General features: G+C 38.5%; 1 long non-coding RNA gene across 1 annotated transcript; it reads right to left on the bottom strand.

Annotated features, from left to right (window-relative positions):
• Window positions 1-1,866: 1,866 nt before the first annotated feature.
• LOC148132739 (uncharacterized) lies at window positions 1,867-4,193 on the bottom strand. The gene is made up of 3 exons (XR_015746886.1): window positions 4,039-4,193; window positions 2,254-2,368; window positions 1,867-2,045 (listed from the first exon to the last, which is right to left on the bottom strand). It is a non-coding gene; the product is annotated as an uncharacterized LOC148132739 (long non-coding RNA).
• Window positions 4,194-17,227: the final 13,034 nt, after the last annotated feature.

Here is a 17,227-nt window from a genome sequence, read left to right as displayed (position 1 = left end):
GCAAGCAGGGTTCTCATTGGACTCATCCCCCAGCTCCAGAGAAGAGAAAAGAAACAGATTTATACCCCTATCTAATGGGGGAGGTCATACCTCTGAACATATGCAGAGAACCTTCCCGGGGAGCCAGGCTGGTTGGTTAGGTGGTTGCAGTAAGTCCTCTACACCTGAACAGTGCTAGAGCTGCATGCTTCCAGTTTCCCTTGTATGCCCCTGGAAGCTGCGCCTTATCTGGACCACATGTGCTGGGAGTTTGGATGCTGGACAGCAACTGCTGGCTACGCTCTACCCAGGAAGTTCTCTGCCTTCTTCACCCATCATTCTGAGACTGAGGGGCCTCCTCCACCCCTTTCTTCTCCCTTTCCATGGCCCCCACTCTGGCCTTCCCTCTGCCTGCTGTGCTAAATAGCCCCTCCTGGTGGAGCCCATTAAGAGGGATGAGGCATTTTCCCCATCAGTCTGGCAGATCTCCGCCTCTCTGCCCTGCACACTCTAGAATCCACCAAGGCTGGCAGTTCCTCCCCTCTTCCTCATTGGCCATTCCCCAGATGAGGCATGTTCTGCAGCTCAGGGTCAGCAATACTGGACATGCCAGGAATGCTCTCATTCTCCCTCAAGGCCTCTGAGGAAGACATGGATGAGCCATCATCCACAGGAGACATCACACTATTGAATTGCATGTTTTTGAATAGGGCCCATTGTTCAAGTCTGCTGGTCCATAATTTAGTCACGTTGTCAAAGAGTACGATAGGTTTTGTCTGGCATGATGTGTTTTTGACAAATCCATATTGGCTTCTAGTGATAGCTTTGCTTGTTTCCAAGTGTTTGCAGATCCATTGCTTGATTATTTTTTCTATGATCTTTTCAGGAAGAGTGAGACTGATTGGTCTGTAGTTTTCTGGATCCATTTATTTTCCTTTTTTGAAGATGGGAACTACATCAGGTCTTTTCCAAATCATCTGGTGTTTCCAATATCTTTGAAAGATATTCAGTGGTTGTAAGATCACATCTGCCAGCACCTTTAGTGGTTGTAGGATCACATCTGCTAGCTCCTTCAGAAATCTGGGATGCAATCTGTCTGAATCTGGTGATCTAAAGTGGATAGGTGCAGGGGTGGGATTCAAATTTTTAACAACCGGTTCTGTGGGTGTGGCTTAGGTGGTGGGCATGGCTTTGTGGTCATGTGACTGGGTGGACATGGCTTGGTGGTCATGTTATTGGCTGGGTGTGGCCAACTCAATATCACGCACATCGAGGCATGCATTTCCTCACCTGGCCTCTCATGACTGTGGGGATGCTGCAACAGTCGTAAGTGTGAAAAATAGTCATAAGTTACTTTTTTCAGTGCCATTGAAACTTTGAATGGTCACTCCACACAAGCAAAGTACCAGAAAAGGAAGGGAAAAAAAAACTCCAGAGAAATTCCTGAGACAGGGAGTCTTGTCCTGCCAAGAATGTAATAAGGGTTAACGGAGAGGCAGTTTCTGTAAGCAACACCAGAATGTTTTCTTCCTGCCTTCCTTACAGGATTAGGTCAGTAATTTCTTCTAATGACTGGTTCTCTGAATTGCTTAGAATGTTAACAACCAGTTCTAGCGAATATGTGCAAACTGGTAGAATCCCACCCCTGGATAGGTGTTTTCTTACCTATTTTGACTTGTATTCCTAAAACAGTCCAAGCTATCAAAAGCAGTACCATAAAAGACAAATTAGGAATATTATTTTTATATACTACTTTTGATAGATTGAACTGTTTTTTTCCCTTTTGTGCTTTTATGCTCATGTTCATCTACGCTGCCTCCTCTCCATTCATGCAGTCACACAAATGTACTGTCCTGAGCCGCTTTAAAAGAAATCACACAACTTCAATGCTGATTTAGCTATATTTTCATGGATTTTTTTTTTGTATTTTTTCCTTCAATGCATTGATAGCAATTTGGATTGAGAGATAAAGAAATAGAAAGTGATGGGAAATGGTGATGTCAAATCATTAGTCAGCTCTTGAAGATATCCAAGGCAGTAGAGGCAGATTTCATTATTTTCAAATTCTACAAATGAGATAAAATAATAGATTAAACAAAGTTTAATATATTTTCTAGCAACTGAATCCCCAAAATTCAATCTCTCCTGCCTTCCTTTCTGCTTTTGAAACATCTCTTTTTCTTCAGGCCAATGCCTTGCAATGCTTTTTAAATGACATTCGTAAGCAATCAGAGTAGCCGATTCTACATCTTGATTAAAGGAGAGTTTTCTCACCTTCTACAACATGTGAATCCTCCATTACATCCCCATGTCCCAAGGTTTCATTCAGGAGGACAGTAAAAGGGAACACAGTCCCCTCCTCGACGCGTACACACATAGTTGGCATTCCCTGTGGAAAAAAAAAGGAAGCAGGTGAATGATGAGTAAAGATACCTTGATATTTATATAAATTTCTCCTTTCATGACACCATCTGCTTCTGAGAATAGCAGAATTAAGAGGCCTTCAGGCGGTTCTATCTCATTAGACAAATCCATTTCTTCTGTCTTCTTGCAGCAGAAGTGCAGGAATCACATACCAAGCAAAGTCTGAACCCAGACCTAGAGTAAAAATGGCTAGCATGCATATACCTATTAATGCAGTTGGAAGGAAACAATTTGATTCTCCCCAATTAAGACTTTGTTGAGATATCTTTCCCTCCACTATTAGTCTCAGTCCTTACTTGATTCAAAAAATCCTGAGGTACAATTTCTGCTTCCTCTGGTTTTTTTGGATGGGAAATCGTTCAGCCAGAATAGTTAAGCCAACTCTGAATTTAAGGACTTTTTCTGCAGCTTTCACCCTCTTTGCTTAATGTAGGAAAAAGTCCTATTGCTGCTGTTTGCTCTTGGAAATCTGTGCTTATGAAACCCAGTTATGACTTCTATGAGGGACTCTCAGGATAACTGAGCCCTCAAAAATGTTTTTGAGAAGATGAGGAGGATGCAGCACTTCTGTCCTGCTCTGAAAGAGAACTGCATTAGATTGTTCACATAATCCCAAAGAGTAAAGGTTTTCTTTAAGCTGTATATGTAGTTTTGCTTTCTCTATTAAAATACAATAATGGATATGTTATTATTAAAGATAATTTCTCTTTTAATTAGTTTTCTTTCTTTTTTGTCTTATTTTCTTTCTTTCCTCCCCCCTCCCCCAGTACAAATAGATTTAATAGATGATTAGGATCTTTCTTCTTCCCTGAATAGATAATACTATGGTGATAATTTGGTAAAACCAAAATTAACCCTAAATCCTAATACCTAAAACCAAGCAAAAAAAGAAGGAAGGAAGGAAGGAAGGAAGGAAAGAAGGAAGGAAGGAAGGAAAGAAAGAAAGAAAGAAAGAAAGAAAGAAAGAAAGAAAGAAAGAAAGAAAGAAAGAAAGAAAGAAAGAAAGAAAGAAAGAAAGAAAGCTACAACAACAAAAACCCCAGTACAGTTCAGTACAGAAAAATGAATCATTATATTGGCTTTCCTATTCTTCCTTGATGCCATTTATTATGCTAGATTTTTAGTTTTAATGCAGAAGAAAAGTCAATGGCATATTTTTCAGAGATTTTGAAGTTCAAATTGTTAATAGACTGTACTTCTCAAAATTATTTACTCAAAGTAAAGCTAAAAGGTGTCAATGATTGAGGTGTTGAATTCTAGAAATCTATTTCTTCTGCTTGTGATAAATTCTCACCTTGGATTAAATGCTAGATCCAACAAAGACATACCGTATATTACTGCATTTTCAAATATGATCTACTTGTTTAGAGTAGAGTGAGTTATCAGTTCTTTCTAAATTACCAGTAATTTAGTTTCTTACCTGGTTCAGGCAGAATTGCAAGGAAAAGGAATGTGAGGACCAGATAAAAGAACTTCATATTGGATTTGATTCTGGACCAAATCTTACTCTTGAAACAAGACACACTTCTCTATTTGTAGAGTACTAATGATTCCAACATATTGCCTCAATGAAATATTGCAATAATTCTTAGGAGTAACATTTATGTTTCTTACATAAGGCATTGCTGCACCTACCTTGTATTGAAACATTTCTGTGGGTTGCAAAACTCCTAGGAAGAGCATGGGACTTGGTTGAACGGCTAACCTGGTGTGGTTTCAAAAGATCCCAGGGTCAGTGCTTACCAAGTCAAAGTTGGTAGAGAAAACTCTTTCCTTCATTTCTATTAAACCTCTGGGAATCCAGAAAAATAATGCTTGGCTATATAACATTAAAGAAAGGTAAATTAATCCTTACTTCAGAAAAATATAAAAAAATAAAAAATAAAAATATAAAAAAATATATGCTAGCAGGAGCGCTGAATTCCAAAAACGTAACAACACTGAATTCCAGAGCCCTCCCCAGAGAAGCAGAGCTCCTTCCCTCGATCCCTATTAACCACACCGGTGGAACTCAAGCGAGCTGGAGCCAGTGGAGCACAAACAACGCACCTTCGTTTAAATCCCACACACAGCTAATCGGAGAATCTTCCACGCCAGACAACGTGTCCCATTTCAAATCCCCCAGACAAGTTTCCCCGGAGCCAGTGGATAGCTGGCAGGGACAAACAAAGAGGGAGGAGAGAGAGGCAAAGACCTGAGGAGAAGCGGAGAGAGATAAGAGCCTGGACGAGCTGTAATTTATGAGTGTGTGATTCGGACACTTACAGAGAGACTGATTTTGAGCCATTCAATGAGCTGTGACTGGTGGGCAGTGTGATTTTAAGCTGCAGAGAAAGAGACGGAACTGACAGAGGGTGTGATTCTGAACGGCTGTTAATTATGGAGAACTGAGGTCCATTAAATCACCAAAAATCAATCACTTTGAAGCCATTTCAAACAATAAGAAACCACATGCCTTCCACATCTACCTCACCAAGATCAATCCTAGTAGAAAATCACTCCAATTCCTGCAGTGGAATTTTCCTTGGAAAGTCGAACTCTAAGAAGGAAAATAGCTGCGATTAACTCTGGCATTACTACCAGATTTAGTTGGAAGTAAATGACAAATCGGATAAGTAAACCCAAGCCACGTGACTGTATTTTCTCCTACTACTCAATTTGAACAGCTTAGGAAAGTTTTTCACTGTTTCAAAAACCCTTTGAGCATCGTATTACAGTCTTGTTTACAGAGTAATAGCAATCTACTATTACAAAGAGCAACAATTTCCTCTCAGTCAACAACAGCATTAACCCTTTCCTTGCAGACTCTTAATACTAGCTCATTACTTTAATCAAACACTGATTAACTCAATACCTCAAAACTTACAACTTTTCTACCTCATCACCTATATCTACGGTTAGATAATCAATTTCTATAAAATATTTTATTAATGGTTCAATTGATTTATGGTCCTAATTGATTAGTGTGACTAGAGTGTTTAGTGCAAATAGTGTTATTACTGACTAGTTGAAAAGATCAATATGCATGTAATTTTAATCGAATAGTAAAATCAATGATTTAGTGAATTTAAATGAACAGTGTGATTAATGATTAGTGTAATTAATTGATTAGTGTTTAGAATATTTAATTGATTAGGCTGATTGTTGCCCAGAAATATTATCTGACTAGAGAGATTACTGCAATTGATGATTGATTGGTGTGATATTGTTCCATTAATTAATTTAATCAACGTACCATCTTAACAAACCTACCATGACAAGAAAAAATCCTATGCCAAAGCACTACCTACAGAGAACATAATCCCCACCAATGATCCACAAGACTCCTGCACATGCCTTAAATGCTACAAAAATCTAAAGGATAATGAAAACTCCATCAAATGTTCTCTGTGTAAGAAATACACTCATCATGACTGCTTGGGATTAACCGAGCAATTTATTCAATACCTGGAATCATCCAATGAGTTTCCATATTACTGCAATTCATGCAAACCCAAACTGGATCTGTTGGAAAGAATTGATACCATTGAAACCATAGTAGCATCCCTGGACGCATGCAAACCCAAACTGGATCTGTTGGAAAGAATTGATACCATTGAAACCATAGTAGCATCCCTGGACGCCATAAAAGAAAGAATATCCAACCTTGAAAAAAAAGAAACAACGCAAAAACTTGAACTTCCAATAGCTACAAACCACATCTCTACCCAACAACCACAACCCAATCCAAAACCCAATCCACAAATAAACACAACCCAGACAAATATTGATATCCCAATCCTCATCAGAGAAGCTGTTGAGCGTGAACGGAAACGTCCAAACGCCATCTTATTTGGTCTAGAGGTCACCAATAACAATGATGACATCACAACTGTCCGAAACATCATCAGGGATTATCAAGCATCAACCATCTCCGCTGATGAAATACTTGACATTTCACGCATTGGCCGAGAGCTCAATAACAGTGACGGCTCTGTAGCCCCACGCCTGTGCAGAGTCATTTGCAAAAATGAAACAAGCAAACGTAAATTCATTTATACTATAAACTCACTCGCCAAAACCAACACCAACCATAAGAACCTCCGTTGCTGCCCTGACCTAACCATACAGCAACGTGCCCGCTCCCGTGTACTCCGCATTGAACTCAAAAACCGTCTAGACAATGGAGAGAAGGACCTGTACATTGACTACCATGCTGACTGTATCAAAAGTAAGCCACGCAACCCAATACTCAGCTTTTACCCTCAACCACAACCCTACCTCAACCGATCCACCATCACCCAAGACTAGGCACGCACCCCCAACTACCTCAATTCCAACTACTGCCGGCCTTAAATGCAAACTACTCAATGCAAGAAGCCTCGTGAATAAAATACCTGAATTTCTCATCCTCCTAAATATGGCTAACTTTGACATTATATTTGTCTGTGAAACATGGCTCAATGCATCTCTCCCCGACTCCATTACCACAGTAAGAGACTATCATGTTTACCGATCAGATCGTGAAAATCGTCGAGGAGGTGGTGTTGCTATCTTCTATAAAAATCCTTACATCTAAAAATATCCAAGTTACCCAGGAGCTTGCTCTTCCTGAGACCATCATCTGTGAACTATCCTTAAATATCACAATTCGATTCTTACTATGTTACAGAGCACCTGATTATGACATCGAACATGTAAACAAGCTAAATACATTACTAACATGGGCTGCATCCTGCCCATACCCTTTTATCTTTCTTGGTGATTTCAATCTACCTCATATTGACTGGACCCTAAATGATTGTACAACTGAAATCATACACACAACCTTCTACAATGCTACTACAAATCTGGGACTGGAACAACTAGTAACCAACAACACTAGACTAAACAACTGCCTCGATCTCATCTTCTGCAATAGTTTGAATTTAATTTACGGAATACATACTAAAGAACCCTTTTCCAGTAGCGACCACAATATGATTGACTTTTGTCTCAACATACGTCCACACAAAAATCACCACAATGATGTAATTCCCAATTGTAACTTCAAAAAGGCAACTATGATCTTATACACAACGATCTCTCATCCCTTGATTGGCAATCTCTATTCACTGGATGCAATACTGTTGAAGACCATTACAACATATTTTTACTTGAAGTCAAAAGAGTCATCAAACTATATGTACCAACAACAACTCCCAAAACAAAACAAAAAGCAGATTACCCATATCAATAAGGAAACTTCAATCCAAAAAGAGATCACTCTGGCGGAAAAACAAATCTGGTCACGTTGCCAATTTCAAAAACCGATACAAAAATTTATGCCACCAGATAAAGACCGAATGCACCAATTATCACATTAAACAAGAGGAAAACCTTCTAAGCACCAATTCCACCCGTGCTTTTTACAATTTTGTAAACAACAAACTAAAAGACTCAAGGTCCATCCCTCCCTTGATAGGACCTGATGGTAAAGACTGCAACGACGACACCATTAAAGCCAACATCTTTAACACATTCTTCGGCTCAGTATTTGTAAACAGCAATGGATCATGCCCAGTATTTCCTAGCCGTACCACAGATAACAACAATGATCTAATACATATCGATTTCACAGAAGACAATGTTGAAAAAGCACTACGCAACCTAAAACCATCTCTATCTATTGGACCGGATGGAATATGTGCCTACTTCTTAAGAAAGCTATCCACTGCCATAGCCAAACCTCTAAGCATAATCTTTGAAAAATCTTTCAGAACCAGCTCCTTGCCTAACCTATGGTCACAAGCCACAGTCATCCCCATCTTCAAAAAGGGAGACCCAAGCCTAGTTGAAAATTACAGGCCAATCTCCTTATGCTGCGTCACCTGTAAAGTCATGGAATCAATTATTAACCAATCCATCATCCTTCACTTAGAGACAAATAACCTACTCTCCAATAAACAATTTGGTTTCAGAAAAAAACTATCCTGTAATCTGCAACTCTTACACTGCAAAAACATATGGACGACACAACTCGACCAGGGCAAAGCAATAGATGCAATCTACATAGACTTCTGTAAAGCCTTTGATTCAGTGGTACACGACAAACTACTCCTAAAAATAAAATCCTATGGTATCTCTGGACAACTGAATAACTGGATAGAAGCATTCCTGTCAAACAGACAACAAATGGTCAAAATCGGGAGCGTCCTATCAAATCCAGTACCTGTCAATAGTGGTGTTCCCCAAGGCAGTGTTCTAGGACCAACTCTCTTCATACTCTACATAAACGACCTCTGTGATCATATTAAGAGCAATTGTGTTCTCTTCGCTGATGATGTAAAGCTGTTCAATACCACAGACAATACTGCTACCCTACAAAAAGATCTTGACTATGTATCAGAGTGGTCAAACAAATGGCAACTTCAAATCTCAACAAATAAATGCTCTGTCTTACATATTGGCAAAAAAAATCAGAAAATAAAATACAAGCTGAATAGTCAAGATCTTGTTGATGACTCAAGCTCTGTAAAGGACCTTGGAATACTCACCTCTAATGATCTAAGTGCTAGAGCCCACTGCAACTACATAGCCAAAAAGGCATTAAGAGTTGTTAACCTAATCCTACGTAGCTTTTTCTCTGGTAATATCACACTACTAACCAGAGCATACAAAACATTTGCTAGACCAATACTCGAATACAGTTCATCAGTCTGGAACCCACACTACGTATCTGATATTAGCACAATTGAGAAAGTCCAGAAATATTTCACAAGAAGAGTTCTCCACTCCTCTACTCGTTGTAGAATACCTTATGCCACCAGACTTGAAATTCTAGAACTTGAAAACCTTGAATTACGCTGTCTTCGGTCTGACTTAAGCATGGTATATAAAATCATACATTGCAATGTCCTACCTGTCAATGAATACTTCAGCTTCAACCATAACAACACAAGAGCACACAATAGATACAAACTCAAAGTAAACCGCACCAAACTTGATTGCAGGAAATACGACTTCAGCAATAGAGTGGTCAATGTCTGGAATACTCTACCCGACTCTGTAGTTTCTTCCCCAAACCCCAAAAACTTTAACCTTAGACTGTCTACTATTGACCTCACCCCTTTCCTAAGAGGTCTGTAGGGGGTGTGCATAAGCGCACCAACGTGCCTACCGTCCCTGTCCTATTGTTTCTCTTATTCTTTTATTTTTCTTATATGTACCCATTTCATGTATTCACAACTATGTATACATTTATACTTATTATCTTGTAAACAATTGGCAAATCAAATAAATAAATAAATAAATAAATAAATAAATAAATAAATAAATAAATAAATAAATAAATAAATAAGCAAAATATATTATCTTATATTTAGGCATATAGTCAGCCACTGGTTTACTTAAAAATATCATGTAATATCATAGTATAACCAAATCCAAAATATAATTCTAAAATAATTTAAAAGTCTCCACCAAAGTGGAACATTCTGAATTGCTTTAATGCTTTTTTTTATATCTCACTATTTTTTGGAAGTATTCTCAGAAGCCATTTTCTTTTCTTTTCTTTTCTTTTTAAATGGCAACTGATGGACCTGCTTGGGTTCCAAAGGAAGCTAGCGAAGTTCCCATGGACACTGCTACATATTTCTGTGGAGGTTCTGTGTGCCACCTGGAATGAGAAAGAGGCAGATGCTCTGGATAGGATTGCACCTATGCGCCCTCTCCTGGTGCATAGGCCCTGACACCCTCATGGTTCACAGGGGAGTCAAGAGTGCTGAAAAGGGCCAAGAGACAGCTAGGGCACAGCAGGAGAAAAACAAAGAACAAATCTAATGAAACATTCATTAAGTAACTGTCTACCTATCACATTAACTGGCTATTATAATTGATTAGTGTACTATTGCCATTGACCATGCCAGCCAAAAACTCCAAACCAAAACAAAAGAAAAATATCTCTACCAATGACCTCCCAGACTCCTGCATGTGTTTCAGATGTCTTGAAACCATCATTGAAAGCGAAATTTAAATCAAATGCTGCCTATGCAACAATCAAGGCCACCCTGCCTGCTTAACTGCAAACAAAAGCCTAGCTGATATGGTTAAAAATTCAGATACATTATTTTATCTATGTTCATCATGTTCTCCTAAGCTAAACAAACTGAGTACCCTACCTGACAGAGTTGAAAGCATAGAATCACTCATTCACTCAACAGAAGATCGCTTAGCAACACATTTTGAAACAACTGTACAAGCAAGCCTAATCTCTCTTGAAAAAAAAATACAGCACAGATAAGTGAGTACCTATCAGCTCAAAATCAAATCCCACGACAACCACAACCACTACCTCAACTACAATTACAACTACAACCAAAAATAACCACCAAACCACAGCCACAAACAACTACTATCCCTTCAAGTAATTCCACAAATAATATCTCCTTACTCATCAGAGATACCATGGAACATGAACAGAAATGTCCAAATGCCATCTTATTTGGTCTCGAAGACACCAACAAATCAGATGACATCACCAAAGTTTGCGATATCATAAGGAACTCAAATACAACAAACATCTCTTCTGAAGCAATTGAAATAACCAGAGATGGCCACTTCCGGTTTGGGTCTCTTCAGCGACAGACTGAAATCCGCGATCGTGCGTGGTTTCAATCTTTGCCCGCCACTGGAGCGCCCCGAACCTTTGGATTTGGGGCTGAAGCCATCCCGTAGAGGTGGTGAAGAGGGGGGAGATTGCTAGCCGAGTGGAGGGGAGCCGCATCTGTCCTCCTTGGCTGGTCTAAACTCCCTTCCCTGAAGGCGGTTGCAGCAATGGTCAGAAATGGCCACCTCAAAGAAGAACCCAACTGGATAAGATTGTGCAGGAGGAAGACAAAGAGGAAAGCAGGACAGACCGGGCTAAACAACAGAGAACATCTAAGCAAGGTACCATGAATCTAAAAGTACCTAGAGAGATACTTCTGAAAGAAGATCTTTAAGTGGCGAAGGAGAGAGAAAAGGAGGTTAAAAACCGTTTTTTACCTTTATATTGACAATTACAAATGGTATGGAAAGAAATTTATATGAATCTATTTTGACATTAATAAGCAACCTAAAGCTGAAATCTAAGTGTCAAAAGGCGAATAAAGATTTTTTCTTGGTCATTTTAAAGCCCTAAAAAGGAGAAGAGTGGAGGCCAAAGGGTGGGACATGGAATAATGGAAAAATGGGGTGCCACCTGGAAAAATAAAGAGGATTAACAGTGAAATTTTGAAAATACTCCCAAGGATACATTGTAACTGAAATCTTATTAAAAGATACAGTAACCCACGGAAAGGAAAAGTAAAGGACAGAAACAAGAAGGAACAGTCTGGGATCATTTGGTGATTTTAAAAAAAAGGTTTTGGCATTGTTTTTTTCTTTCTTTTTTGGTTTTTACTTAAAGTCAATTGGGTGGTTGTTCAAGTGTTTAAAACGCCATCATTCCTGGGGGAATTGAAGATGTGTCTTAAAAAACAGAAAGAAGATGCAGAAAGGGGAGGAAGTTCCTTTGGCTTCGTATTTGAATTTCTTGAAATGGAGATCCTGAACTATGAAAAGCAAAAGGAAAAGCTTCCAGAGCAAGAAGGGTGGGACAAAGAAGAAGCCATTTTTAATGATCAAATAATGCAAAGTGTGGTAATAAGGGGAAAAGGGGGGAAAGGAGTTAAAAGTTTGAGATCAAAAGGAACAGCCAAAAAGAAAAATAGTCTGAAAAAGAAGTATAACAGCAAGGAGAAGCGGAAAATAAAACTACAGAAGGTAAAATTAGAGAGAGAAGGGTATAAAAGGGGGATGAGAAAAAGGGGGGAAAGATAGAAAGGGAAAGAACTTATGAGGGACAAAAACAGGAAATAAAGAAAAAGGGGAAACATACTAGGATTAAAGGTATTTGCTCAGCAAGAAAACACAGAGACAATGGTTAAATTAAGTTAAAAGTGAGGATTCTGCAAAGGTACAAAAGATAGTGTTTTGACAGTAGAATACTGTCAAAAAAAAGGGGCGAAAGAGAATGGAGAATTTAAGACTTAAAAAAAAACAACCAAAGAAAAGAAAAATAATTCAAAAAATAAGTATAATACTGGAAAGCAACAGAAAAGGGGAATACAGAAGAGAGAAATAGAGGTAGAGAGACAAGGGGAGAGGGAAGAAGAGAGGGAAGAAGGAAAGGAAAAGAAGTTACAAAGGACCGGAACAAGATATAGAGAAACAGGACCTATTTAGAGATAATGGGTGAAAATTTAACTGAAAAAGGGATTCTGTAAAGGTACATAAGATTGTATTGTTATATTAGTAATAGAAATAACTTTAGAAAATTGGAAACAATGTATGATTAAAATGAGGGATAAAATAGTGTAATTTAGTGAAATGTTTGTTAATAAAATAAGTGAAATAAAATAAATGAGAAAGTTGAACGAAGAAGGAACGGGAACATCTTAATTAGTTAATGTTTTATAAAATACAAGTGAAGGGGGGGGGATTAATTATGGAAAGCTTATAATTGTTCCCATAAAAGTATGATATTTAATTGAAAAGTAATGTTAAAGAAGTTAAGATTTTAATGAATATTAACATTAATGATAGAATTGAATTGGAATGGAATGTGTTGTTTTAATTACATATATTTATATTTTTTTCTTTTTTTAAGAATATAGTGTGTATTTTAAGAATGTACCAAGCAGAATCCAAATGGAAGTTATGTATTATATTGAATGTTATAACTTTAGGGTATATATTGAAGCCTAAATAAGAGTTAAATGGATAAACTTAAAAATATAAAGGCGTCATACTCCAATCAGTAACTACAGGAGAAACTTTGTTTAATGAGAAAAGATAATAGATAATTGAAACAGGACAGACAAAAAATATAAATATAATGATTTGAATTGAGATGAGATAATTAAAATAAAATTGAGAAAATTAAAAGAGGGGAGAAGCTATGCAGAAAATGTAAAACAGTAATAAGATATGGAATAGAACATAAAAATGAGCATGAAATTGAATTTGTGTCTGTGCAAAGAAATGTAACCAGGGATTACGCTACTTTCAAAAAAGATGTTTTATTTGTATTTTTTTGTGAAAACTCAAAAAAAAAATTACAAAAAAAAAGAAGAAGAATAAGGGGAGGTGTTCTAACTCTCTTTATCTATTACTGCAGGGGTCCCCAACCACCGGTCCGCGGACCAGTACCGGGCCGCGGAACAACTCCTACCGGGCCGCTGGCTTGCTGGGCGCCGCCATCTTTTTCATGAAAAAGTGCTTCCGGTGAGCTTTTCCGGAGAAAGCTCACCGGAAGCACGTTTTCATCAAAAAGATGGTGGCGCCAGCGCTCGGTGAGCTTTTCCGGGTAGAAAGCCATTTCTACCCGGAAAAGCTCACCGAAGCGCTGATGCCGCATCTTTTTGATGAAACATGCTTCGGTGAGGTCACCGGAAGCACTTTTTCGTCAAAAAAAGATGGCGGCGCCCAGCTGATGCCGGTACCAGGCCGCGGCGCCCAGCTGATGCCAGTACCGGGCCGCGGCATCAAAAAGGTTGGGGATCACTGTATTACTGTATGCATGGAGGCATCTTAGATCCTGGTTTGGCTAGTACCTGGATCACTTCCTTTCAATAAAGAATTCCTTTTGAAGTACCTAGCTTTCAGAAGTTCATTCTTATCAGTTGAAGAGGAAAGAGCCTGGTCCTTACACATATCTTAATCTCAGAAACTATGCACTCAAAATGGTAACCATCTTTGGCAGCAGCTATGTCTGTGCACAGACTTTTTCCCAAATGAAACTTCTGAAATCTCCAACCAGATCCAGATTAACTGATGAACAAGTATCACTTGTTACGACTGGCAGTGACAAATATGGAACCATCAGCCACAAACAGGCCCATTGAATTACTAGTAACTTTATGTTAGTTAAAATCGTTTTTCATTTTAAATATTGCATTATTTTATTTCATTTTTTTGCATTACAAATAAAGATATGTGCACTTTGCATAGGAATTTGTTCATATTTTTTTTCAAACTATAGTCCGCCCCCTCCCCCCAACAGTCTGAGGGACTGTTATCCCTCCTGAATGCACCATTGGAGGTTTGAGGAGTTGTGTTGATTCTCATCTTCTTCAGCCTGCTTCCAATGTCTTTCAATGCTCATCTTGGGGGTTTTAGTTACAGTCTTAATTGGTGCAGTTCTCAGTCTGGTTTATTGTGTGGCCATCTGAAACATATGATCAGAAGTTATTTTGATGGAAATCCTGTTTGCTTCATTTTTTTAATGGCTTATTTTAAGGAAACTGAAGCTGCTGTTGTAATGAAGTTAGGCAAGTGGCAAGAAAGTTTGCATTCTTTTTCCCTTTGGAGAAGGGGGTCTTATTGAATAAACAGATGCCTTGGGTTAAGTAAGTACAGCTTAGAAAGGACAAAAGCTAAATGGACTGTTAAATTGCCCATGCCCACCCAGTCACATGGCCATCTAGCCATGCCCACCCTGTCACATGACCACCTAGCCACACCCACCCAGCCAGTTCAGTTCCCCCCAACAGTCTGAGGGACTGCGAATTGACCCCCTGTTTAAAAAGTTTGAGAACCCCTGCCGTATACTATTCAGACAGGTAGCTGTCCAATCTCCATCTCCATCTCCTCCTCCTCCTCCTCCTCCTCCTCCTCCTCCTCCTCCTCCTCTTCCTCCTCCTCCTCCTCCTCCTCCTCCTCCTCCTCCTCCTCCTCCTCCTCCTCTTCTTCTTATTCATATGTAAACATTTTGAACACACTGTATTGTCAGGGCATAATATTTTACAAAAAAAAGAGGGGGAAAAATAAATAGTAATATATATGTTCATAACAATGATGGTAGTACAATGGAATGGTTTTAACTAAACTTACCTTTATGTTGGCATATTTATAATCCTGTTGATTATATTGACATACTTATAGTTATAAACAGGGGTGGGATTCTACTGGTTCTGACCAGTTCTATAGAACCGGTTGTTATGATTTTGCGCAGTTTGGAGAACTGGCAAATCATGCCCCTGGCTGGCCCCATCCCCTCCACCTGCTCTTCCCTCCCTGCCCAGTCAGTCCTTATCACACATGCACAATATTGTGTGCATGCCTGACATCACTGACTGTGTTCTTCCCCGCCCAGTCACTCCTTAAGATATTTCTTTTTTTCCCCTCCCAACAATCAGCTGTTCCTATGATCAGCTCTGCTGGGATTCCCCTTGCTGTCTTATTGCTTCAGGGAAGCTTCCTGGGAGCAAAAATGCTGACCAGAAGGTTTCCCTGAGGCCCAGAAGGCCCCCAAAATGGAGGGGGGTTGCAGAAGAAGAAGAAGAAGAAGAAGAAGAAGAAGAAGAAGAAGAAGAAGAAGAAGAAGAAGAAGAAGAAGAAGAAGAAGAAGAAGAAGAAGAAGAAGAAGAAGAAGAAGAAGAGGAGGAGGAGGAGGAGGAGGAGGAGGAGGAGGAGGAGGAGGAGGAGGAGGAGGAGGAGGAGGAGGAGGAGGAGGAGGAGGAGGAGGAGGAGGAGGAAGAAGAAGAAGCCACGCCCACCCAGTCACATGGCCATGCCCATCTAGCAACATCAACCTAACCATGCACATAGAACTGGTTGTTACAAAATTTGAATCCCACCCCTGGTTATAAACTATCTTTATGTTTAATGTATACATAGCAATAATATTTAATCTAATTTCTACCTCTTATCTCTAATCACTCATAAAATCTATTCCATGTTAAGTAATATTCTGTGTCTCCTTTGTCTTTTATTTTCAATGTCAATCTATCCATCTCTGCACAGTCCAGTATTTTCTGAATTATATCCTCATCTGACAGAGTGTTCTAATTTTTCCAACATTGTACAAATACAATTCTCGCTGCTGTCAATACTGGTATTATACCTAATAGGAATATTTTTGGTTTCAAATCTATATGCTGCTTAATCATCTTTTCCAACCATGTATGTATTTTCATCCAATATTTTCTTGTTTTCATACATGTCCACTACATATGATAATAAATACCTGGGTCTGATTACATTTCCAACACTTGGCAGACATATTGTTAAACATTTTTGCTAGTCTTGCTGGTGGCAAATGCCATCTTTAAAACATTTTATAGAGATTTTCCTTATATGCAATAGCCATTGTCAGTTTGTAGTTCCTATCCCAAAGTTTTTGCCATTTGTCTAATTCTGTAGTATAACCAAATATATAAATGAGTTTTTCATCTGTTCCTAATAACATCTTATCAAGTGCTGTTGGTTCTTTATAAAAACCCCATATTTTTGCATCTTTCTCATATCTCAATTTTATTTGCAAGTGTGGCCACCAAGCAAAGTCCACTCCTTGATTTTTTAATTCTTGTCTAGTTTTAAGTTCACCGTTCTCATTCAAAACATCTTTATAAAATACAATTTTTTCCACGTTAATAAGATTTGGATGTATCAATGCTTCCATTGTAGAAAGCCAGACTTGTATTTTCATATAATTTTGTAGTTTGATTTTTTTTGCCATACTAAAAGTAAAGCATTTCTCACTTGCATGGTTTCAAGATGCCATTCACATAGTGTCTTTGAAAATACCTATGTACAGTACTCCTTCCATACTACATGAAAGTGTGCCATCCTAATTGAAGATCATGTCCCTCCAATAATAATAATCTTCTATGTTTCAAATTTATCCATTCTTTTACTCATGTAAGTACAGATGCCTGATAATATAGTTTCCAATCTGGTAGCTCAAAGCCCCCGTTGCTTTTAGACTTCTGTAACATTTTCAATTTTATTCTTGCTTCTTTTCCTTGCCAGAAATACTTCAAAATTGTTTTATTTAATTCTT

Source organism: Notechis scutatus, chromosome 1 (assembly GCF_049901735.1).
Source record: "Notechis scutatus isolate UNSWTSFEM ecotype Mainland chromosome 1, rNotScu1.2, whole genome shotgun sequence".
Lineage (NCBI taxonomy): Eukaryota > Metazoa > Chordata > Lepidosauria > Squamata > Elapidae > Notechis > Notechis scutatus.
The sequence above is the reverse complement of the archived record's forward strand: the minus strand, read 5'-3'. Positions and strand labels throughout refer to the sequence as shown.